This window comes from Salvelinus sp. IW2-2015, linkage group LG15 (assembly GCF_002910315.2).
Source record: "Salvelinus sp. IW2-2015 linkage group LG15, ASM291031v2, whole genome shotgun sequence".
In the NCBI taxonomy this organism is placed as follows: Eukaryota; Metazoa; Chordata; class Actinopteri; order Salmoniformes; family Salmonidae; genus Salvelinus; species Salvelinus sp. IW2-2015.
In genome coordinates this window covers 14920444-14940836 of record NC_036855.1, presented here as the reverse complement: position 1 = coordinate 14940836, position 20393 = coordinate 14920444, and the positions used below count along the sequence as shown (strand labels likewise).

Genomic DNA, 20393 nt, shown 5'->3' with positions numbered 1-20393 from the left:
GTGTGGGGGGAAGAGAACAGATCAGCTCCATGGGGCTGTGGAGAGGGAAGAGAGAGAACAGATCAGCTCCATGGCTGTGGGGGAGGAGAGAACAGATCACTCCATGGGCTGTGGGAGGGAGAGGAGAGAACAGTTCAGCTCCATGGCGTGTGGGGGAGGGAGAGAGGAGAAAGATCAGCTCCATGGCTGTGGGGAGAGAGAGAGAGAGAACAGATCAGCTCATGGCTGTGTGGGGGAGAAGGAGAAGGAGAACAATCGCCATGTGTGGGGCGAGCGAGGAAGATGAGAGAGAGAGAACAGATCAGCTCCATGGGCTGTGGGGGGAGAGAGAGAGAACAGATCAGCTCCATGGGCTGTGGAGAGAGAGAGAGGGAGAGAGAGAGAGATCAGCTCTATTGGGGGGGGGCACCAAAGATACATGATGTACTCTGTCACACACATGCACCTCTTCCTGGACCACTTACCCATCCTTTGAGAGGCTCCCACACAATTAGTCTGTTGCACATGTCTCTGAGAATACGCATGACGATGACACACGACTTCAGATCTGTCACTCTGGCCTACATGGGGGACAGACAAGACAATGTGAACATACTCTATATATACCTTCAAAGTCCAGTGATGCTAAAAACAACATGTACAGTCTACCAAAAGGATTACTCAATCCTTCAGTCATACAATGGATATTAGGGGAGAGTGGGGTAAGTTGAGCCAGTCTTGTTTGTAGGAAACCATACAGAAAATTTGTAAATCTGACCAAATATTTAGGAAGAGGTCATAATTTCAAGGAGTGTGAAGGAAGAAAACACATGGAAAAAGTAGTAAGCAAGTTAGGTTCACAAAAATTATTTACCAAGTCAAATTTATTTGTGTTAGCGTTTTCATGATGCTCGCATCTTTGAAATTGATGGATGTTGCATTTATATTCCTGTTCAGTGTAGATTGATCGCTATAAGCTACAATAAAAAGTGCATTCTTGTAGCTGTGTGGGCTAATATACAAGGGTGGCAGGTAGCCTAGTGGTTAGAGCGTTGGGCCAGTAACCAGAAGGTTGCTGGATCGAATCCCCGAACTGACAAGGTAAAAATCTGTGGTTCTGCTCCTAAGCACTGTTCCCCGGGCGCTGAAGACATGGATGTCGATTAAGGCAGCCTCACACACCTCTGATCAGCAAATTGAAGTGTTTTCTTCCGAGGCGTAACCTGTTTTTTGCCACATCACTGGGATATGAGGTAATAAGGTCTGGCCTATGTTAAGTGTTACAATTATTAAAATCGACAAAAATGCAATTGTGACTGTGTTGAATTGTGTTTGAGAAATAAAGATGGACATGGTTGTAAAAAAGGTAGCATTTATATTTTACTCAGTACAGAAATGTGTAGGTGGTTTAAACTTACCCCATACCTGGGGTAAGTGGTGCCAAGAGACCACTTTTTTGGACAAGCATGTTATACAAACTATAATGTTTACATTCATTCTGATTATTTCCAGGGATACAAAACATCCTGAAATATACAGTGGGGCAAAAAAGTATTTAGTCAGCCACCAATTGTGCAAGTTCTCCCACTTAAAAAGATCACATTGTAGGATTTTTAATGAATTTATTTGCAAATTATGGTGGAAAATAAGTATTTGGTCACCTACAAACAAGCAAGATTTCTGGCTCTCACAGACCTGTAACTTCTTCTTTAAGAGCCTCCTCTGTCCTCCAATCGTTACCTGTATTAATGGCACCGTTTGAACTTGTTATCAGTATAAAAAGACACCTGTTCACAACCTCAAACAGTCACACTCCAAACTCCACTATGGCCAAGACCAAAGAGCTGTCAAAGGACACCAGAAACAAAATTGTAGACCTGCACCAGGCTGGGAAGACTGAATCTGCAATAGGCTAAGCAGCTTGTTTGGAGAAATTAACTGTGGAGCAAATTATTAGGAAAATGGAAGACAACAAGACCACTGATAATCTCCCCTCGATCTGGGGCTCCACGCAGAATCTCACCCCGTGGGGTCAAAATGATCACAAGAACGGTGAGCAAAAATCCCAGAACCACACGGGGGACCTAGTGAATGACCTGCAGAGAGCTGGGACCAAAGTAACAAAGCCTACCATCAGTAACACACTACGCCGCCAGGGACTCAAATCCTGCCAGTGCCAGACGTGTCCCCCTGCTTAAGCCAGTACATGTCCAGGCCCGTCTGAAGTTTGCTAGAGAGCATTTGGATGATCCAGAAGAAGATTGGGAAAGAATGTCAATGGTCAAATGAAACCAAATATAAACCTTTTGGTAAAAACTCAACTCGTCGTGTTTGGAGGACAAAGAATGCTGAGTTGCATCCAAAGAACACCATACCTACTGTGAAGCATGGGGGTGGAAACATCATGCTTTGGGCTCGTTTTTTCCTGCAAAGGGACCAGGACGACTGTGATCCGTGTAAAGGAAAGAATGAATGGGGCCATGTATCGTGAGACTTGAGTGAAAACCTCCTTCCATCAGCAAGGGCATTGAAGATGAAACGTGGCTGGGTCTTTCAGCAATGACAATGATCCCAAACACTGACCGCCGCGGGCAACGAAGGAGTGGCTTCGTTTAAGAAGCATTGTCAGGTCCTGGAGTGGCCTAGCAGTCTCCAGATCTCAAACCCCATAGAAAACTTTGGAGGGAGTTGAAAGTCTGTGTTGCCCAGCAACAGCCCGCAAAACATCACACTGCTCTAGAGGAGATCTGCATGGAGGAATGGGCCAAAATCCACAACAGTGTGTGAAAACCTTGTGAAGACTTACAGAAAACGTTTGACCTCTGTCATTGCCAACAAAGGGTATATAACAAAGTATTGAGATAAACTTTTGTTATTGACCAAATACTTATTTTCCACCATCATTTGCAAATAAATTCATGAAAAATCCTACAATGTGTTTTTCTGGATTTTTTCCCCTCATTTTGTCTGTCATAGTTGAAGAAATTATGAAAATTACAGGCCTCTCTATGATGAAAATTACAGGCCTCTCTCATCTTTTTAAGTGGGAGAACTTGCACAATTGGTGGCTGACTAAATACTTTTTTGCCCCACTGTATATATATATATTTGTTAGAAAGAATCACTTGACAAAGCATTTCTAAACATAGCCCACTCTCCCCTCAGCCATTTAATGTTCCCTAGATATCTCCCAGGGAGCAAACTGTTCTATCTGAATGAGATATGAATTGAATATCAAACAGAATATGAAATCAGATGTCCCACCTGGAACCATTTGGTGTGTCTGAGTGTTGCCAGTGCAGCCTGGCACCGCCGCCCGTCCAGCACCTCAAGCTCCTCCACGCCTTCCTCTGGAGAGAAGGACAGGATGAGGACACACATTGTGTTGGCCTAGGGGACCTTCAGAAAGACTGCCACACAGACACGGGCTGCATCTGAAATGGTACCCTATTACCCATGCGGGCGCTGGTCAAAAGTAGAGCACGTTTAGGGAATAGGCTGTCATTTAGGACCAACACACAGGCAAGTAGGGTGGCCGGCTATAATTAGCATCCCACTGATCTGATAGAATGAGTTGAGGGGAAATGTTTAAGTTTGAAAGTTAGATTTTTTTCCCCCCCTCCTGCACAGAAGCTGACAGAAGTGTTACAGAACTGTAACAGAAGTAAATGTGAGTGCATGCTTCTGCTGTGGCTCTGCCGGATGGACACTCAGTCTGGATGCAGATCAGTGGCACTGAGATAACTTCACCACCAGAATAGTGTGTTGTCAGTTCAGTGCAGGACAACGAAAATGAGAGCATGGCCACATCTCAGGACACACGACAGACTTTTAGATGAGAAGAATGTAAGGGGATAATGTCTGGAGATTAGTTCTGTAACTATAGGATGTTTAGAGAAGTAGTTGGAAAGCCTTGGAATTGAAATTGTAAAAATGGAATTTAGTCATAATTCAATTAGTTTGTAATGTATTGTAGTGGGATGCCATGCTAATATTTTATGTCTTGCAGGTTGATCAGATGTTTATGTTAATTAAAAAGTTTCCACACTGGCTTCCTGTGGGATCAACCGTGCCGTGCCATGGCTGGAACTGAGCCGTGGGAGAAAATAAAAAGCAACGGCAGAACATAAACATCAGAGTGAGGACGCCACCCTGGAAAGAAAGTGAAGGCTCTGTTTCTCGGGAGCAACTAGCCAGGAGGTGATTACTCTGGGCCGAGCAAACGTACTGCAGATCACACTAAAGAGCTCCGAGCTTAGTAAGAGAACCTCTCCATCTCTCCCAAATAATTACCGTGGCAAATTGGCAATGGAATTCACATTCAATTACATCATCTACTGTATATTGGCCTACAGCTAGAACCACAAATGACACTGGCTATTTCAAAAAGGTACAAAAAGATAGCCCCACTCATCACAATCAAATGTCTTTTCGACAGTAATTATATTAGGTCGTACCTCTTATTTTAGAATTAGTAATTGTATTTTTTGGTGGATAATTGACTCCAAATGTTGGGACAGATTCTCCTGCAAATATTTATATGAATAAGACTAATGAAATTGGATAGTAAGAGCCACTTATTTTTAGGTTTTAAATGTTAATTCCTTGCTTGGTTTATTGAGATGGGGAGAATAGAGCAAATTGGAAATCAAATTGCTTTTCTGATTTCTTTAAAATGGCAAATTCTTGTTCTAAGATCATAGGCTTTTTAATTTAGTGGCCACACTGGCCATTTCAAATGCATGGCTAATAGCCATGTGCGGTAGTATACTGTATTTACGGAAGGGTTTGTAAGAGCACTGTGTGTGTGGTTTTGCAGATCGTTGCTGTAGAGTCCATTGTGAAAGCTGAACAGGTTGGAAGAGGTGGAGGACTAACAGACAAGCCAATGAGCGACACAGGCCAGGGTCAACCCGTATCACAACACAGGGTCATTCCATGTCCCACCTCCTAATATTAGACTGAGGGCTTTCATGGTCTGAGCCAGGGGAGATCTGGGAAATAAAATACAGGCATCTGATAAGGATCTTGGCCCAGAGACTGAAAGGACATAAATAGGACAATAGAGGCACTGAATACACACTAAATCTCAGCCTTTTCAGGATTTCGCAGGGATTTTGTGATATTTCTGCAGAAATGAGATTGTCCAAGAAACCGAGCGAATGGAACCTCATGAGCCCTTCCTATGCTCTCCACCAGCGGCAGGTCATGAAGAAGCCATCAATCATAAGTACCACATTCCAATAAGACAACGCCAATGAGCTCTCCCACACGTCATCAACTTAGATTTTGATTAGTGACCAAAAACCAAAGAAAATTAATACCACTGACTTTACAACATGAAGTTATGGGATGTCATTCTGAGCAAATCAACTGCAACGTTAGAGAGAGGCCTCAATTATCAATGGGCATAGACCATCAGTCTCCAACGAATGACAAAATATGGTGAATATCAGGAGTCAATAAGGCAGTTGGATACCAGTTTGTCTGTCTTTGGTCAGCTCTGAAATGGACATGGACCAAAATTTCATGGTTTGCAGTAAACCAGTGAAGAGAAGTACAGTGAACACAAGGGGGGAGAGGAGCCATGTCTATGGCTAGACAGAGTGGTTTAAGGGGGAGCCCCTTGTACCAGGGCGTCCTGCGCTGGGCCTCGTTGCTAGGCTGGCTCCCAGCCCGGAGCTCCCAGGTTTAATGATCCACAGACGCTGGGCTGGAGTGCTGTGGTAAAATACAGACATTTGCACATATACTCCCAAACATTCAATGGAGAGAACTGTTTCAAGGGCAATGTGCCTTCCTCAGGGTTGAGGATGCTACGGTAACTAGTTGTGAGGCCAGATGGAACCTTAGAAATGTAATCCTAATTTAAATTCTATGGATAGAACAAACTACAGTTTAGTCAGTCAATGTTCCGCTCGGGTTGTTCCCCAAAACTAGAGGTTGCCGGAGAACTTGTGCTGGCATATTGTATTGGTTACTTCTTTGCTTGTGCTGTTTGGATTATTTGGAGGCTCAGGACGAAATCTTTCTCTCCTAAAATGTATTTGCTCCAGTATTACACTTAACACTCAATGCAATATTTATGCTGAAACGACCTTTTGTACAGAATGGTGAAAACCTTTCTTTCAGTCTCCCCCAGTGGGGTTGACAACAGTAGGTGTTACATAATGGCTGCTCTTCATGTCTGACTCACCTTTCATTCATTCCCTTTTTAAAAACCACAGCATAAGCACTCCTCTCACTCTCCAGTTTCCTACTAACTGGATGTTGGGCAAGGAAAAAATAAGCATCCTGACTCTGTTAGACAAGAATGATGACAGAACGCTGTAGGAGAAACCTGAGCAGAGACGGCTCTTTTTACACTTGGCTGTATCCCAACGGAGATACGCTTCCAGATCTTACTATGGAGACACTTAACAGATTCATGTCCCTCCCGTCCCTCCCCTTTCTCCTGACCACCTCCAACCCCCTCCCGTCCCTCCCCTTTCTCCTGACCACCTCCAACCCCCTCCTGTCCGCTTTTAACGCTCCTCAATCACCCTCCCTTGTCTCTTTTCTCCACACCCCATTCCACTTATCTTTCACCTCTGCTTTGTACTACCCTCATTCCTGCCATCTCCCTCCTCTTCCTTTGCTCCCCCTCCACTCCCTCTCTCAACTCTGCCTTGCTAATTTAAGGAGAAGACCACAACGGAAATAAGGGTTAAAGTTTTACTCTGTACATCTTTAAGGAATTAAAGATATTAATGTATGAATTTTACCAAACAATTAAAACATAAAACTGTTTCAGCTGGAAACAACATAATATACTTTTAAACTCTATTAAAAAGTTAAATGAGAGAGAATAAACATCTCATGGCAAGGACAAACAGAAGGGGTAAATACCTTGTTCTGTGGCAGTGTGTTTTTCTCTCATGGCCAGAGAGGACAGGGTAATCTTCAGGGTGAATTTGGGGTTGTTGGTGTTGACCACCTGGATGGCTGACTCCGACACACTCGACTGCACCTCATACTTGTCCTCTGTCAGCGTCTGAAAGGGCAACCAACCAGGGTTGAGGCAGATCATAAGCCAGCTGTGGTACGTTCAACATCACACACACACTATTATATTACTAATGTTTCAACTTTACAGGCAACATACTAAGAAACTTCCAATTAAATGTTCTATGCATGGCATTTTATTTTGTAGTGATTATGTTCAAAGGGAGAAAGATTCAGGTGTATTATCTAGTCTTGTAGCTAGTTCCTTTGAAGAATGCATCATCGCTCTACTTCTGTGACAACCTATCTCCACCCCCTGTGCTGTGAAGCCGAAAGGTGCTAATAGAATCGTCCCTTGATGATAACCTTCACAGCAGGCTGGAGCGGTATTTAACTGGCTGATGGGGAGGACGAGGAGACCATGTACAGTACAGTAGTCAGCTCTGCAATGCACTAGAGACTGCAGTTGTGGATGTAGTTAGGTCTGCACTATATTACAGAAAGCAATGGTGGTAGGCTCAGATCTGCACGACCTAAAGTAGTGGTATTCAAAACTCGCATTGGAAAATTGTAAAAATAGTTTTTTTTAAATTAGGATAATGTGCCATCCCATCAATTTTTAAATGTTAGTTAGTTTGCTCATGTAAAATGCTTGAGTGAAAACAGACCTGTAGTTGCACTGGCAGGTTGGCGCTGACAGTGTACAGCAGTAGCTTGGTGGGTTTGTCTCTGCACATCAGGACCAGCTCCAAGTCCATGTCTCCTTTAACCAGGAGGCCTTTAGCCACAAGACCAACACGCATCACCCCACACAGGATCGACGCATTCTGGGGCCTGGTGAGGATAGASCAGAGCAGTAGATCAGCCACATAACACTAGTTTCTAAGGATGTCATTTTTTACTCAAATGTTTTGCTTTCAGACGCTCAAAATTAAATTGATGTAGCCCACACATTTTCACCAGAACATAGGTGGCAGTAAATGTATAAGTGCTTTGTTAAAACCTACCATGTAGAGTGTCTCAAGCTTTTGCAACATGGGAGAGGAAGACTCACTTTGTAGTCCTGCGGCTGCCGGTAGAGTCTTCAACATCCTTGGCGTCGCTGGTGGTGGGGGTCGGGACCTTGCTTAGGGAGGTGTTGAGGTTGTCCATCCAGTCTGATACCTGCTTGAGAGCACATTCCACGGTGGACACCAGCTTCTGGACAGCTTCCAGCTCCTCTGGCGAAGGGTAGATGTTGGCGTGCTTTGCCATGACGTGGCGGTCGTCATTGGCAAACAATCGGATGGACCTCTGAGAGGAAGGAAGAACAAAGTCATTGAGAACATGATCCTTGTAAAAAGTCTGAAGAAAAACTCCAAATGACTTTGCCAATTACAGTTAGGCATTTGTTTGCTGAACCAGACAAGCCATCTTACACTGCATATACTTGACAGTAACACCTCCTAGCAACAGGTGCTGCGGCATATTTCCATTTGTCCTACTTAAAAAGCCAATATTGCTCTATACAATATTAACATTACGACATGTTCGTAGGGATAGCGTGCTTGCCTAGAAATAAGCTGCGTCAGCTAATGTGTGCCGATTTGCAAGCCTAACTGCACACAGTAGAGAGCACCATGTGGAGCTTTGAGCCCAAGGTCAGTCTCTATTCCTCTCCATCGCTCTCCCCCTCTCTATTCAATTCAAATGGGCTTTAGTGGCATGGGAAACATACATTGCACTGCCTGTCTGCATCAGTTTTAACACTTTACACTCATGAGAATTAGCTTATAGAGATAGGGCTAAACTATATTCTTAGAGAACAAATATGAAAAGCATATGCATAATCATGGTAGCAATTGAAAGGGAAAAGTTGTGATTATGGGAAAATTATTAGACCAAAGTTGAGGACAATAGTTCACGTGACAAGACTGAATTCAAACATTACTGTTCATTTTACATWTACTGTACTTTGRCGCATTTGTTGATAACAAAATCAGAAAATACTAGTGGATACATAGTAACATTAGGGGTGTAACAATTCACTGATACGTATCGGTCCCCGATTCAAAGTTGACTGCATCGGTCCGCGGAGCCCAAACCGATCCAAATGTAGCATGCATTGGTCAGAAAATCGATTCAAACGTTACGAATCGCCAATTCACACATACATACACATATAAAAAAATATATATATTACATTCTACCTTCCGAAAATACCCCGTGTTTTGGGACAACTGATGCTTCCTCTCCTTCAATGTTGAACTAATCATGTAACTGTGTTGACAGTCATTGATCTACAAATCATTTTTAATGCCAAACCACCCCAGGGAATATTTGTAGCTTAGTCCAAATGCGCCCTGCTTCCTSACCCATGTGAGGTAGGCGGCCTGTTCCTGATCTTGTACATCTGCGTCCAAAAGTGCACATTTGGACTATTTGGCTTGCTTCAGAAAGTATTCACACCCCTTGACTTTTTCCACATTTTGTTGAGTTACAGCCTGAATTTAACATGGAATAAATAGCTTTTTTTTTATATCAATGGCTTACACACACACAATACCCCATAATGTTAGAGGAATTACATTTTGCTCAGTTCCTGAGTTGCCGGAGAGGAAGGAAACCGATCAGAGATTTATTTCACCATGAGGCCAATGGGGACTTTAAAACAGTTAAAGTTTAAATAGCTGTGATAGGAAAAAACTGAGGATGGATCAACATCGTAGTTACTCCACAATACTAACCTAAAAAGGAAACACGTACAGAATACAACATATATTCCAAAACATGCATCAAGGCACTAAAGTAATACTGCAAAAAATGTMGCAAAGCGATTAACTTTTTGGTCCTTAATACAAAGGTCTAATGTTTGGAGTAATTCTAATACAACACATTACTAAGTACAACTCCATAGTGGTGACTGTGTCATGTTATGGGTTTGCTTGTAATCGTAAAGGACTGCGGATGGAGCATGGTTATCTAGCAATGATCAACAACCAAATGAGAGATTGAAGAATTTTGAAAATAATAAAAAAATTGGCAAATGTTGCACAATGAAGGTGTGGAAAGCTCTTAGAGGGACTTACTTAGAAAGATTGATTCTAACATGTAGTGACTCAGGGGTGTGAATACTTATGTAAATGAGATATTTCTGTATTTCATTTAATACATTTGCCAAAATGTCCCAAAAAATGTTTTCCCACTGTTGTTATGGGGTATTGAGTAGTGTTTTCCCACTTTGTTGTTATGGGGGTATTGTAGATTGGTAAGAAGAAAAATAAATATAATTCATTTTAAATTCAGGCTATAACAACAAAATGTGGAATAGGTCAAGGGATATGAATACTTTCTGAAGGCACTGTATGACATCAAAGCAGGTATTTATTATAATCCTCAACGTATCATCTTTCAAAATATATCGAGTCCTCTTAATTTATAGCATTTTCCTCACTCAGACAATTTTTTTTTGCAAAAGTTGCCCAATTAGCGGGAGAGATGGGGGCAACTTCTTATCGTGTGAGGTGCTCAATTTCAGAACGGCTGTCAGTCAAAACCCATACAGCGATGTGAAGAGCACAGCCTGGGCGCTGATGTCATTTATATAATATTCCGGTACAGCTAATGCGTTACTATTGAGACGCTTATCCAAATCTCCAATTTTCAAAGGTGTAAAGGGCTACTTTTAGCAGCTATTTTAGATTCAGTTTTATTCTTAGTTTAAGTCTTAAAATATACTTTGGTCTTAGTCACTTTAGTAATTTCATCCTTTGTTTTAGTTATTTACTGTCTAGTTTTAGTCAGTGCATTTTCCCCCCATTAAATAATTTAGATTTACCTCTTACTTGCATCATGTGCACACTCAGCCTATTATCCATATTCCTTAAGTAACAACATTGTAACCAACGCCAGCCAAAATTAACCACAGGCTATAGGATATAAAGCCTACAGGTTCAATTTAGCTCAGATTTTCTCCCCATAATAAACGTCGGAGGGGGGTAAATAACATTGATTTCCTTTTGAAGGGGAGAATATGAGCCTTCCAACAAAGCCAGAAGTATTACTGTACTCCGAATATTTCAGCGAAAACTATTTGTTTTTCCAATCAGAAAAGGCAACGGCAACTCGCAGATAAATGACAGCGCACATGGCAAAATAGAGCTTACGATGTGATCAGAGCAAAAGTAGCATATATGAAAGCAAAGACTTTCAAATAAATGATTGTTTCTAATTGAGGTTAGTTTGTTACAATTGAACTGTCCCGGCTGTGCAGCAATTCAAAAGAATCAGTTCAAAAGAGACCGAGACGAGTGACTGAAGTGTCCGGGAGCTGTGTGCGTGTGGGAGAGCCAGATCAACGCAAAAATCCTGTGAAACAGAAAGACGTTATCAGTCAATGAGAAGATTGCATGATATATTCTGCACAGGGATGCATGCTTATGATTGGACAAAACAGATGAGAGTTTCATGTCTACTTGAATGTCCATTAGTCTCACATGGAATTATCGTCTCGTTAAATTTCACTAAAGTGAAATTAACACTGCAGGGAAAATCACACCTCTACATCAGAGAGAGGGATGCACATCAACAACCACAACACATACATTACACATCACCTGTCTCTTTCCTCTCAAACAACCTGTCTTTATGCAAGACCTGACATACAGAAACATACACACAGACCGTCAGACCCAAAATACAATATAGCCACAGACAAAGATTGCCACCTCAGACATCCTCACACTCAGACAGGCACACCAGAGGCTGATGGGAAGAGCTATAGGAGGACGGACACATTGTAATGGCTGGAATGYATTCAATGGAACGGAGTCAAACACGTTGTTTCCATGTGTTTTGTACCATTCCATTGAATCCATTACAGCCATTATGAGTTGTCCTCTTATAACTCCTCCCACCAGCCTCCTCAGACACACACAGACAGAGAACACTCACCATCTCTAGAGGAGAGGACCACAGACCTCTGGTCTAGAAGTGTGACTGGTTGGGGTCTAGGTCAGGACCAGGTTCCCTTAACTCTGCCTCCTCATGCAGTCAACTCTGACCCGTCAGATAGCTTGTGTCCCACGGGGCAGAGATACAGGTAAATCAGCACAGCTGTGGAAAAAGCTGTGGGATACAATGATAGGCATTTAGCACACTGTATTGCCTGACGACAAATGGAATTCTTCTGCTGCTCTGTCGTTCGCTACATACTTCAGTCTGAGACTGTAATCACCGAAGTTAGTTGGTGTGATGTCAAAATGAGGAGTATTATACAAAAAAAAAGTAATTAGCGATTAGATAATCTCTACCCAATCAGAGTATCAAAGCCAATGCCGAATTTTCCTAACGGCTCTTTACCCACGTGTGTTCTGGCTCTGGCCCAATCCATCGGTTCCTGGGACCAATCGGAACAGTTAGAATGTGTTTGCGTTTTACAAATCATCAGAGGGGTACTCCGATCCAGGGTAGCAAACGGTGTAGGATCTTGAAATCTAAAACCCAGGATGTCACTGCTCAGGTAGCCTCATTTCCAACTTTTAGAGAAGTGGTCTGTCTGCTCTTCCCCTTCCTGTCCTCTATTTGGGGAAGGTTATGTGAACCCAGGGAGGTTTATTTTGGGGTTGTGTTTATTTAGGTCATTTTCACTGCAGTAGACTTTATGAGCTGGGGTTTTATGTTGGCAGAGGACTTCTTCCAAATGACATTCTGTCTGCACCATGTTACTGGCCAGGACAGATGGGCGCTCACTGAAAAAGGCCTATTTAGCCTATAGCTATCCACTTCAAATGGTGCGTCGCTCAACATTTGATGTATGACAATGTCAACTTCTCACTTAGTAAATCACATTGTTAACGTGATTTCAAAGTTATGACTTACGCCAATTCCATAACTAACCTTGGATCACACAGTCCTGGAGTCAGATCTTAAATAACTGGACAAAAAAAAATATTTAACTGTCAAATCTGCACTAGTGGACTAGTCAAAATCCGGGACTTAAGAGTACACAAAATCCTAATCCATGTTCATGAAACCAACTATTTTAAAGTAACTTAGTGCAATTTAGTCCAGGGGGGAAGCTTTAATCTGTCTGGGAAATTAGCCATTATGTAACAGAGGCACAGCTGGCTGCTTTTTAAAAAACAGATTAGGCTAAGTGGTACACAATTTGAGCAGCGAGCAAGGCATAGAGCTCTCCATTTTGGTTAGCTAACAACTGCTCTTATTCAACGAGATTGATAAAGTAGTCTAAAGTGTCTTGATAGAGTGACACAGGAGGTCTCCTTCTCCAAAGGCCAAACCATCTGCCCAAGGACTATCCAGTCCACTCACTTACAGGCTACATGAGGACAGTTTTGTCTATTCTTATAGTAATGTAACTTAATTTGCATGTTCATTTGAATGAAACAACTGGCCTAGAAGATGTTGTGGTTCCCTCAAATGTTTCATCTGTTCTCAAAAGCGTATTTATGGAGTCCCGCTGTGTCAGACTGGGCAACACATCCCTGATGGGGACTGCACAAACAACTGCATCTGTTATGAAATGTCGGCTTGAAAGGAAAACACACTTTATATTTAGGATTATGCCTTCGTTAATACATTAATGGATCTATGAGAAAACAGTGTGATGTGCTGTAGGCATACAGCATACGTACAATGCTCTTATCAAGGTCTGTTCCTAAAAGCAGCTCAGAAAGGACGTGTGTATGCATGTTCGTGTGTGCACGCTCGTGTCCTCGTTTCAGGCCTAGCTGATTTCCTATTCACACACACCACAGTAAGAAATCTGAATGTTAAGGTTGGGTTTGGGTCTATGAGTCTATAGGAGCTGCAGCAGAGTACCCCTGTCCTGACCTGAGAGCTATCATTGTCTATTTCCCAGGTAATGGAAACATCATGTTCACATGCATGAGTGAGCACTGAACAGCAGCAATCACAGTCCCATCCACTACACCTCATCAGACAGAGCCACATTGGCTCTGATGACAGTACTGGGGAGGACAGAGAGCAAACAGGCAGCAAACTGTGCAAGTAGGCCTACATGGACAAGGCAGAGAGACTACCATAGATGAATCTGTGCCCAAAACACACAACTTTCATGCAGATCAAGTGGACACAATCAGGACAGCTTACATATAGGCTAGTAGACCTCGAGATAGAAGCCAATACAGAGCTTCAGATTCAGAGCTTCAGATTCACCATCCGTGAGACTATTATCCACCAAGTCCATTGGACTAGCAGCAGGCCAACCTTGGGGGGATATCTTTACAACAACAACTCTGGATTACGTGCGCGTGTCTAAAGTTTAAACCACTGCTCACATAGCTTTACCACTTAGCTGGTGCCAAGGTAAAAGACTCAACCACTGTCACCACCGCTACCAAACCTTCAACTAACTAGCCTGCAGCAACCAGCGAGTCAGTGACTACCCCAAGGGACCTAGAAAGTCCTCCATGGGAGAGCTGAAGGGAGAGCTAAATGTGTCAGAAAGAGGAGAGCCTCTTGGTGCTTGTTCAAAACACAGTGAAAGAGGAGAACGTTGTGCCTGTTCAAAAACGCTGGCATGAATATTTCAGTGCCAGTAAAACAGTCAGTAAAGAATCCTCTTTGGCTCTGAAGGTCCTATGTCAGTGATAATGAAAACAGTTAGAGGCAGACTTCATGAGCAGTACATTACAGTGCTGAAGAAGACATATGAGGAGAACAAAGGAAAGAGTCTGTCGAGGCGTAGCTAGCTGGTGTTTATCTGAGGTTTGACATCACCTCAGGTAGGCATATTTATGCCTACACCTGCTCCAAACCTAGCCTACCATTGTGACAGTAACGAGGCAAATCGAGTTCTAGCCTTTATATGGAGCTTCATTTGGGAATTTGGTAAACAATGTGGCCACTGGCTAGTAGTGTAACTACAAACTGAGCATGATAATGCATTGCAAACCTCTTACAGGTGCAGTAGAGAATAATCTGCCCACACACGCTCAAACTGTTTTCATAGCACATTAAATAGTTGAGGAAGAAAGAAGCCCCGAGGTCATTCAATTCTGCCGTCTCTTTGGGCAAAGCACATATTTCAGACAAGGCCAAATGAGTGTTCTAAGTAAGACTTCGCTATTCCACACCATATACACTTGTTTCAGGCATCCTCCTCCCTGTGTGTGGAGAGTAGAAAGGTGGGGGGGGGGGCGTCATGTCTAAGAGCACACCTAGTGATCAACATTTTATTAGTCATTATGGGATACTGTCTTTGATGTCTGGGATTCAGCCACCCAACAATAAACCAACAATAATCTTCAAAGATTGTGTGTGCGTGCGCGTGTGTGTGTGTGTAAGAGGAGATAAAAAACAGCAATTCAGCAATAATATCTTAAGACATCTTACCCATCAAGGTTGAGAGAGAGAACATTCCATCGATTAGGCCTTGATGACTGCCAACACTTAGCTGAGGCAGATATGGTTTCAGTTTAACAGTTAGGCTATGAAGCGACTGAATTCCAAAACATCCCCTTCTGAGCAGCGGAGCCTTGGGCATGGAACACTGGAATATGTTGATAGCAGGGAATTTGGGTGCTTTCAAAATGTAAAACCATGCACACCCACAAACAGACAACCCATCATGTATTGTGAAAAGGATTGAAAAAAAAACAGAATCATTGAGATGGTTTAGTGGTCATTGTAGATGTACCGTTGATCAATGGAATGCAATTAATCAATTTCAAACGGGTCATATTACGAGTCCGAGGTGTCCATTACTGGACTCTTCCTTTCAACCTTCCAATGGAATTTCTATCCATCTATCCTGCTCTTCAATTACATATCTGCTGGTTATAGTATGGCTTCTCCTATTACTGAAAAAGTAACACCCAAAAAGACTGGCAAGCAAAAAGTGCATCACCGCCACCTCGGCACTGTTGACAGTAGCCTCACTGTTAGATGTGTGGTTGAGAAAACAGTGGTGTATTCTGTATACACAAGACGTATAACACTAATTGCAAAACAAAATGTCACTCACACACTTCTCATTTACAAGCCGTGCACTCTATGCCCGTTTAGTTTAGCTTGACTGGGCCAGGAAGCCTGAGGAAATTAGGCTCCGGTTACCGTTTCCATTCTATAGGCAAGGACCAGTACCTGCTACAGTCTGTGCACTCTGCTGCTTACTCTGCAGTAAAGCTGGGACGATAAAACAAACATTATCGACACCGACCATAACGAACACTTATCGCAGGCATTTTGCTGATATCGTTCCTTAGGTTTACTAATATGGGTGATTGTTAATGGCTACAATCAAACTAGTAGTAGCAGTGGTTTAAAGGGTAATTTAAATGTTTTTTTTATCCAGATATGGATTTTCATTCATATCGCCCAAGTCTACAGTCTTGTACAGCAGGGGTTCCCAAACGTTTTCACTCAGGGCCCCCTTCCAGCATTGGGGAACATTCCAAAACTGTTCACACTCATCTTGTTGGCGGAAAACATTTTGCAGGTTTAAAGCTCATTTTATGCAATTCTACACATTTTGTCATGGGGTGCAGATAAAATGTTGCAGTTTTGCCATGTCTTATGTGCGTTCATGTGTTATTTGAGTGACAAACATTACAGTAACATCTATGGACAAAAAAAACAGAGCAACATTTATTTTGCAGACATGGGCAAGTTGATCTGTACATTTCTGACAAGTTATAAATAGCTCTCTAAGGTATATAATGACAAGAAGAAAACTGATGATGCACTACCCAATTTGAAAGTGTACCTTGTGCATTCTACTATTACAACCTTCAGGAGTAAATTGAGATACGTTGCATGGATATGACAGGTGTACTTATATATCAAACAACCGCAAGTGAAAATATAAATATACAAAAACTCGAACCAACATAAAAGTTCATGTCGTTCTCTTTTCAATTTGTTTCTGACAATCCTTTTGAATTCTGATATTACGTTAAATAGCTAGCCAAATGGCATGGCTTCCTACATTGACAAACATCAATGATTAGATCACTGAACGTCACTGGAAAATAAAAACATCCAGAAGAGTGCATGTCATATAAAGGGGGAAATAACAAGTAACTACCTATCATGTTTAGAAAACGTTCGGAATTTGCATGCTGCCTTGTTAAGTTGCTAGCAGCACCCCTGACCAACAGTGCAGCAGGATATCCATCCTTGCCTGCGCTATTTCAAGCAAAATTTGGCATTGAGTAAATACTTACATAGTTACAGTTCTTGAACCAAACCAAGGTAACACATCCCAAATATTTCAATGGTAGCTTTTTACTGGTAGGACTTCGTGTTTGCACAACCAACTCCGTTTTCATCTCGGTTTGGGACAACGTGGATTCAGCACCCGACAGCACACGCTTGTTTTTTGGTCACAACTGTGTCAGCCGCACTCACTGACAGTGGCAGCAACGAAGAGCGGGATAGTTGCGCACGCGCGTTATGGTTGTTCAGCGCTAAAACGCAAGACATATGACTGCATTTGGTAAACAAATTATGCCTTGGAGAATTGGACTAGGCCTATATGATTGTGTGAGAATTAATATGACTGAAAATAAGTAGTGGGTGCTTGCTTTTTGTCCCAACATTTCACAGTGGTAATTAGTCACAACCTCGAACAAGCCAATAAAACATAGGCTAGGCATACAGAAACGACATGGTACTAACCAGTGTTACTTATTAAAAACAAAGTAAATCAGCACAATAATTACATCCACCCTTGCACAATAAGACCAGGACATAATGTCAAACCTAAATGGTAGGAAAATGTCAGGGGTGGATGTAATAGACATGTTACATGCATAATTATACAGTTTGTTAAATAACAACCATTAGTATTTAGTTTCAGCTGAGAGTCTCTTGCACACTCCTTTCACATACACTCTGATTATGAGAATGAGTTATTGGCCTCACTCTGACAGCTGATAATTTAAGCCCTTGTGCATCACCTCCAAACACACAGACACACACACACACATACACACGCAGGCATTGGTGATATTGACTCTTAGCCTGCAATATCATCAAGAAACAAAGGATCAATAGTTTGCTTTTTGCTTGATCGCCAGTGTCGGATCATTCATACACTGAAAGCCCATGACTGTTTGATTCACTGTGCTAGACGTTATGGTTTTCAATTGTCATATTATAATAGTATCTTGTTTCATATGATAGCACTGTACTGTGCTATAGAACGGTCTCATTTCAGTGCTGTGAGATTGCTTGTGGTTCAGCTCCATCAGCAGAAGGCTCGGCTGGAGGGAGTATGACGTGTTCTCAACCTGCGTCAGACAGCAGCAGGTGTACCTCAAGGTGAGACAGCCATTGCACCACAGAACAAGATCAGCTAACATGCAGGGGTTTGACAATGCGTATAGACAGGACACATTGCAGTGCTTAGATACACAGGTAGTTGTGTCTCTGGTATTAATCAAGTCACATCACATCTTCATATCTACAGGTTATGGAATGCGGCGTGTATACAACGATGTCCGAAAAATAATAACTCCTATGATTGAATCTTTCAATGCTAAACACTGCAATTATAGGAACCGTATACGACCATCTGAGTGTTCTGTAGGATAGTAGACAAGGAACAGCTATTTTCAACACTTACAAAATGAGGTGAAAAAGAAAGTACATAGAAGTGCAATGTGTTTCATCTTATCCTGTAGTGTGTGATTTCACACACCAGCACCGAGTGTTTCTGCAGACACACCTGGCTGATACTGTCTGGCTTTATCGTAGCTGTCAAAATTTCTGTTGAAGTCAATAGCAGCAGTATCTCCAGGCTCTTACAATTATTGTCTGTATGTAGTTCATTTTCATGACATATTCCTCTATCAAAAGCTAAATTAAAACTCAGGTATAAACAGGTATGAAACGTGTGTCTAGTCCAACTAATCATGTGATGTCATTGGCCGTGTTCGAGATCATCAAAGGGTGATGTATCATGGGTAAATTGACTGATTTAAAATGATTGAGGAGTTATTTATGATGCAAGGTGATTTGTAGAACAGTCAGTCGGCAGTCGCCTGCGCTAGGGGCTAGGGGGTGCTCGGGGTCGGCAGAGGGGAACTCATAACGGCTTCGCAAGCGATCCCGGATGTCTCGCGATGTTGCGCCTCTGGGTTTAGAAACTCTGTGACACAACTAATAACAACAACACTGAACAGCCCATCCAGATGTCAGAGATCAGCCTGGCTTTATTCCTCCCTCTCCCCCTCTCTCTCTCCCTCTCTCTCTCGCTTCCTCTCCATCTCTCCCTCTCTCTACCCCCAATCTCTTTTTTCTCTCTGACACAAACATTTCGCTCATTCTCTCTTTATCAGTGTCATCTTCACTGTCACCCTATTTATTTATTTTTCAATCCAACCCACTGTAGAATTTCTCCTGGTCTTTCCTTACCAGATACCTACACAGCAGCTTGGCCTTCACCTCTGCTGTGAGTTCCAATCAGGGGATCAGGGGATCAGGGGATCAGGACAGAGAGAGGCAACAGAGCAGAGCACTCTGCTAAATCAACAGGGGATTGCTACTGGAGTGATGACAGGGCATCAACTGCATTGGGGGGGGGGGGGGGTTCTACCAGGCCAGTGAGCACATTACATGTAACATTAAAAGCTGTAATATGTGATACAGAAGGAGGAAGCATGTTGATGTGGAAGGGAGGGGATGTGAATGATATCGCGGTTCCCAGTCAATTGAGGTCGTCTCAATGTTTCGAATGAACTTGAGTATTTAAAACAGATTTCTATGTGAATTGGAGATAAAAAACAAATCTAATAAAATACATTCAGTCGTACAGATTTGGAGCAGTCGTACAGATTTGTTTCTTTTTACTTTACTCAACCCCAAGAGAGATGGACCCTGGCCCCAAATCAAAGGAAAACCACATGAAGTCCTGAATTAGATCTGGGTATAAATATTTGATGGGCTGCTGCATGTTCACAACTACTCTGCTGCTTCATGGGCATTCAAGGTCAAGAGGAAATGACTGCAGCTATAGGGAGGGAAAGAGGATGGATGGCTAACACACCTCACTGCTGTTCAGCTGACAATAATATGATAATAATATCATTATGGACACTTTTATCCAAAGCAAATTACAGTACTGGCAACACTGACAGTGACACATATATTCAGCATAAGTGGCCAATGAGAGCTTTGAACTCACAGCCCTGATGCTATAAACACCATGCACTGACCTAACGCACTAGCCATTGAAAAATGTATGATTGAGGAGTGAAGACTATGAGAGATCCCTGATCCATTCAATCAAAACCTGTACTGAACTCATGCATCATTGAAGTATCATCAATACTGAAAACATACATAATTGAAGCATGGCTGGAGAGCACGGTATAAAAATAACCATGTACTTGATTGCTATGCCAATGCCTCAGTCTCAGTAGACTGCAGTTCAGTTGCCACTCATGCATCTAGTATAGATG

At 42.4% G+C, this 20393-nt stretch overlaps 1 pseudogene; it reads right to left on the bottom strand.

The window, feature by feature from the left end:
- Positions 1-17329, bottom strand: part of LOC111973988 (spermatid perinuclear RNA-binding protein-like) — a 64325-nt pseudogene extending 46996 nt beyond the window's left edge.
- Positions 17330-20393: the final 3064 nt, after the last annotated feature.